We start from the raw sequence: 6,000 nt of genomic DNA on the forward strand, positions 1-6,000 counted from the left end.
ACTTCTTCATTTTCTCCTTTCTTTTCTCTCCCCATGTGCCGAGCTGCTCCCTGCTAGCTGCTGACGCCAGACCATTTGTGGTTGGATCCTCCTGCCTACCCATGGGATCCTGTCCTGCTGTATAACCCCCCCCCCAAATCGTGTTGCTGCTCTCCTCCTGACCCCTTGTGTTTTTCCCTCCTTTCTGTTTTCTTTCTCTCTCTTTTCCATGTAATGAGATGCTCAGTTCCAACTGTTCCATCCCGGTACCGCCAGACCTGGCTCTCCACCACCCTGCTGCCTGATGTGCCGCTCTGGGGCCCAGCATTGATCCCTCCTCACCTCACTGCATGACTATGCAGTGACTATGAAATAAATTTGAATTGAACTGAATGGAAAATTGAGTTGTGTAAGGTCTTGGCTTTGGGTTTGTTCTTCAGCTGGGTTCATGTACACTGATATCAGTAAACACCGATTGTGGTGTTAGCTCAATAATGCTGGGAGAGTCTGCAATAGGCAGACATGTTTGTGGTAAATATGAACACATTTCATCAATGCTCAAGCTATTACTTTACTGTAAATCTGTAGTGATGAAGTAGATCTAATATGGTTATCCTGCGAGTCTTGAAAAAGTTCAAATAATGAAAGTAAAAATGTAAATACTTGGGTTCTTTGACTCACAAACTGAAAACAGGCTGATATTAAATAGTCATTTTACTCTCTTTAAACATCTGATTTATGATCTCACCAAACAGTTTATTAGGAACACCTCATGCAGTTCTCTTTATCAGCAGTGCAGGGTATAAAATCATGTAAAGGCAGGCCAGCGGCTTCAGGTAATGTTCGTATCAACCTTCCCAATGAGGAGGAGTACTAAAAGTAATCTTTGTGATTTTCAGCATAGTGTGGTTGTGTTGGGGCTAAATAGGCTGGTTTTTGAGTTATTCTAGAACTGAGGAGATTTTCATGTGCAACAGTCTCTAGAGCTCACTCAGATTGGTGCGATAAAGAAAACCCATCCAGTGAGTCGCAGTTCTACAGATGGATACACACCTTGTTGAGGAGCTGAAGACTACAGTACAACTGTGTACAAGTGTGTTGAGCAGAAAAGCCTCTCAAACCGCACAACACGCTGAACTGTGAGGCAGATGCACTACAACAGCAGACGAGCGTGTCGGCTTCCACTTCTGACAGACACATAAAGCAGGCTTAGACCAGACTATCTACCAGACTATGGAGTTTGACATGTTTCAAATGTGGACGATTAAAAAACAAGTACATCATCCTGAGGGACACACACCAAACATCCCTGCAATGTGCTGCATCATCATGCTTGTGTATTGATTTAGCTGTTTGTGCTCGGTCAGTCCGTTAAAAATAATAATAATAAATAAATAGACATAGATGACTCGATGCAAGAACGTTTATTCAAACAAGGCTACACTCAGGAAGAGGCAGCAAAGGTACAGGGACAAAGTAACGTGGGCAAAGCAAAGACACACACCTGAGGCCGGAGGGAATCCTGGAGCTAGGCTAGCGTACCGGGACTGAGAGGGAGGCGCAACGATAACCAAGACCTACAGGCAGCGCCTGGGGAAACTGGGGGAAAGCAAAGCTGCGCTCGTCAGGCGCCAGAGAACTTACGTGACGCGAGACCGAGAGCTGAGAGATCAGCTGCAGAACCCAAAAGGCAAAGGCAAAACAGAGCTGGTAACGAGGCTCGCCCACGAACGGTACTACTAACGTGAACCTGCATAGAGAGGAAGCCTCTCTGAAGACCTCGTGGACTCTTGAACTCTGCCGCACTCGGTTAGCTCGGTTTACTTTCTGCAACCAGCACCACGAATACATCCACTTCTCGCCAAAGAGCGCCTAGCGCTCGCCCCTTATATACACCTCAGCCTCAGGTGAACCGTGTTACCAGAACAATGAGCATCAATCGAGCGCACCTGACATTAGCCAAAGTACGCGAAGTTAGACACGAACGTAAATACCAGAATAAGAGTCCTCATGAGAGTCTGCGGGCGCGGCGACGCGGACATGACAGCTGGGCGTTCAGGAACAGTATGTTGGCCTCAATTTCATCTGAGTGAGAACAAGACAAACAATTCGGCTCAAACAGAAAAAAGCATTTATTCACCCACTATAGTAAAGACAGTCAGCAGGAAAATAGATCTAAATAAAGCTACATCTTTGCTCAAACTTCGCTAGGGAGTATAGGTATGCGTCTGCAACTGGGGGAGTCCGTACATGTGGGTGTAGCAGTGTGTACGTGTGTGTGTGTGTGTGTGTGTACGTGTGTATTTACGAACGCGCGCGTCTGGCGCGCCGAGAACAAAGGAGAGGTGTGAGGAGCGGCGGAGCTTTAGCGACTCTCTTTTGTAACCCAATGATGTGTGAATGATCTCAAAAGGTGCGAGGCTTCATCCAACTCACGTGGCAGAGTGGAACAAAAGCCAAGCCCTCGGAGGGAGATTTAAACACACGGGATGGCGAGAAGAATCCACGAGCAATAGTAACCACGCAGCTCAGGCTAGAGAAGCGCGTCCACAGCTCCGCGAGGGGATCTAGCAGTGAGTTGGTCTAAAATAAGGCTTCTTAAGGGTCAGAGTCCCTTTAGATCAAAGCTCACCAAAGTCATTCGAAATCAAATGCTACAACCAAGTTAGTCGCGTGAGATAGGAGGACAAGAAAAGGAGAAGATCGCAAAAGTAACTCGTGTGCCCGCGAGGAGAGCGCGAGACAACAGGGCTGATCAAACGCTGTACTTCCTTTAATCTAATCAGCGTAAACAACAACAACAATCCTACAATCTAGTGGATCACTGTTTCCAAGAGCACCAACATCCAATAATCTACTGAGTGCCTCCAACACCGCCCCGATTCACAGTCTTACTTTTAGAGGAGAGTCCGGCTCGCAGCTCGAGGAATTTCTCGTCTCCTGAAGGTCTCAGGCGTGCGGTCCGTAGTCGGAGGTTAAATCCCTGATCCCTCGTAGTTTGTCCCGGGGATGATTCTGGAGCTCCGGCCGTCAGCGATGTTCCGAGGTCAGCTGTTTTGGTGACAGATGAGGAAACTTGGCTAGCATCCAACACAATAACGCGTTGAAATGGGTGGCCCCCTTCTCCTGCGGCAACCACCAAGTGGGCGACGTGCCAGAAAAAGGGAACAATGGGTGGTCGAGGGATTTAAAGGTTTCACCTGGGTGACGTAGTACTGTAGGTACGCCCGGTTCTGTACAGTATCGGAAGGGAGCCCCCTATCTGTGGAGGCAGAGCACTGACACGTTTAAAATGTCTGGATTATTTGCACGTTATGATCCAGCTCGTCAGGAGCCGGTCCACGGTTTACGAGCTAAATGCACAGCTGCCTGCGTTTGCTAGAGACAGGCCCATTTTCCTAAAACAACAAACAAAAGCCCATTGCTCCTAAACTACACGCCGGAGTTGGAACAACTACTCTACAGACGCTGGTAACACACTGCTCAGAGAACACTGCACGCTTTAGAGGAGAAGCCTGCGTGTTTTCCCTGCTGCAGCCTGGTGTAGAGCTCCGTACATCAACATGGACCTCAGGGTTTACAGTAGTTCTATGTAAAAATGTAATAGATCTAATTGCTGTTCGTTGTCCATAGCAACACAAAGTACAGCAACATAACTATTATACAGGAAATGTAGAACATGGACTTTAAAGGGACTTGAAAGATGTGCAGCTCTTCCTCCAGGGGGAATTGTTGCTCATCTGTCTGGGACGCCGGGACTGGGGAGAAGAATTCGAGTGATTGCACAAAGAAATGGAGTTGTTGTTTTGTGGGCTGGTTCTTCAGCAGAGTGTGATGTAGAAATGAAAGGGTGGTTTATAGCTGTGCAGCACACAGTTCAGCCTCGGGCGATTCCGAGCCGCCGCCCACATACGGCCCAAATAACGACTTCCGCCTCGTTTGGTTCACGTGTTTGGTTCTTTTCATGTGTATCGGTTCGTGATTCATGTTTGGTTCATTGTGTCGATTCAGTGTCTCGTTTCATGGTCACGTGTTTCGCCTGAGGCCGGGGGTACTTCAGGAGCCTCGACGCTTCGTTCGAGGTCGAGAATTGCGTGTTTGGAAGCTTGGGTAGCCCGAGAGGTTCCCGTTACTGCTCACGGTGTGTGTTTAGGCCAGCTTCGGCTCGACTCCCTCGTTCGCGAGCTGGCCACCCGGCCGTTCAAGGATTCAGCAAGGCTCGCTCGCCGAGATAGACCCGCGCTCACGCAGCAGTGCCAGGTTTGGTCGGCCTAGACGTTTTTTGATTCTGCAGCTGGTCCCTCAGCTCTCTTCCCCTTCTTATTAGTAGCCTCAGCGCCGGTCCAGCGCGTCGCTAGTTCTCCCCTGGTTAGCCCAGGCTCTGCCTGCAGGGTCTCGTTAGTTTCCCCCGCCCCCCATTTGCCCGCCCCTCTCACAAGCTCAGCTCCCAGAGTCCCCCAGTCTCAGGTGTGTTTTGTTGTCGCCCTCTGGTTTGTCAGGTTTGTGTTGTGTTCACATGTGTTGCCCTGTAGCTGCTGCTGCTGCTTTTGCCTTATTTTGCCCCCTTGTATTATCTTGGGTTGTGTTAATAAACTACGTGCATTGGACCCATTTCTGCGAGTGTTCTTTGTGTCCGGCCTAACCTGCCATGACAGACCCCCAATACTGAACAGGGGCAATCAAATGATGCTTCTTCCACTGCCTCTTACTAGGAGTGGAGTTGCTTGGACATTCAAAGCTAAAAAGAACGTACCATAGTCAACTTATTTACACAGAAAAGTGCACATAACGGCCGTAAAATGGCACAGAATGCAAAAAAGGGCAAAAAAGATGGAGAAACCACCAAATGTGTAAAAACGCATCAGGTGCGACAAAAGCACAAACCACGTTGCCAGAAAGTTACAAAAACGCACAGAATGCATTAAAACACATGTAGGGAAGTCCCTGGTAGTTGACTCCTCAGCAGCCCACACACAATAGAGATGGTCACTGAGCATGTTACTTACCTGGTGATCCTGGGAGAACGAGAACGCTGGTGAGTGGGTCTTCTTCTAGGAGGCGACAAGATCCATGGTTAACCTAGAGTGGGGAAGAGACACAACCAGTAACCCCAGGATAGTGCAAATAGTTATCGTTGCTTATCTTACCGGTATACATCAACATAGCCATAAACAAGACGTGTAAATAATACTGGTATAGAAGAGCGTAAATACTGTCTGTATGTTATCGTTCGTATCGTCATTGTTTATGTGATGACCCCTGTAGTAGACACAGCTAACATGCTTCAAGCGTACCCGTTGTAAATGATTGATCATGTAAGCTTATGTACTTGTGTCGTTTAGAATCTGCTGAATCCTTGCCAGATCTAACCCTCTCTTTATTCCTGATGTGAAGACCCGCAGGGAGAGCTGTTATGGCAAAGCTCAGTTCTGTGGGGTGTTCAGAAAGGTTCTGAGACTATACGATAGGTCTCTAATCATTAAATGAATGGATGAGAGTAAGTGTAAAGATCATCACTCTTTATGTTTATTAAACACAACAAAGACAGGCTTCCAACTCCAGTAACACTACATAGGTGATTTAGGTGAAAATATTATATATAACTATTTCATAAAATATAATTGGCCATAAATTGCAACTTATTAAAAGATGACTTTTACAACAATATCTTAAAAAAAAAAAAAAAAAAGCTAAATGAATGAATTGAAATGTGTGATATTTGATATTTACCTTCTATAAGACGTGCTATCTGTATTCAAGTCAATGTATCTGTATTCAAAAGTCTACATTTATTATATTTGTGTGTAAAATTGTTATAGTTTGTGTGAAATACTGTTACCGTTCCCCTGACAACCCTTTTGATCGTCATACTGAATCAAATGAAGTGCTTTAGAGTGAATCGCCATGAAGCAGTGTCACCATTCTCACAGCTGAGCGCGTTCTGGCCAGTGTGATGTCATAATGGTTCTGATTCTGGTCGTCATGGTGATGTGAATAAAAAGCCTGCGTCAAGGCTGGAAG

The sequence above is a fragment of the Salminus brasiliensis genome, chromosome 20 (genome assembly GCF_030463535.1).
Source record: "Salminus brasiliensis chromosome 20, fSalBra1.hap2, whole genome shotgun sequence".
Taxonomy (NCBI): Eukaryota; Metazoa; Chordata; class Actinopteri; order Characiformes; family Bryconidae; genus Salminus; species Salminus brasiliensis.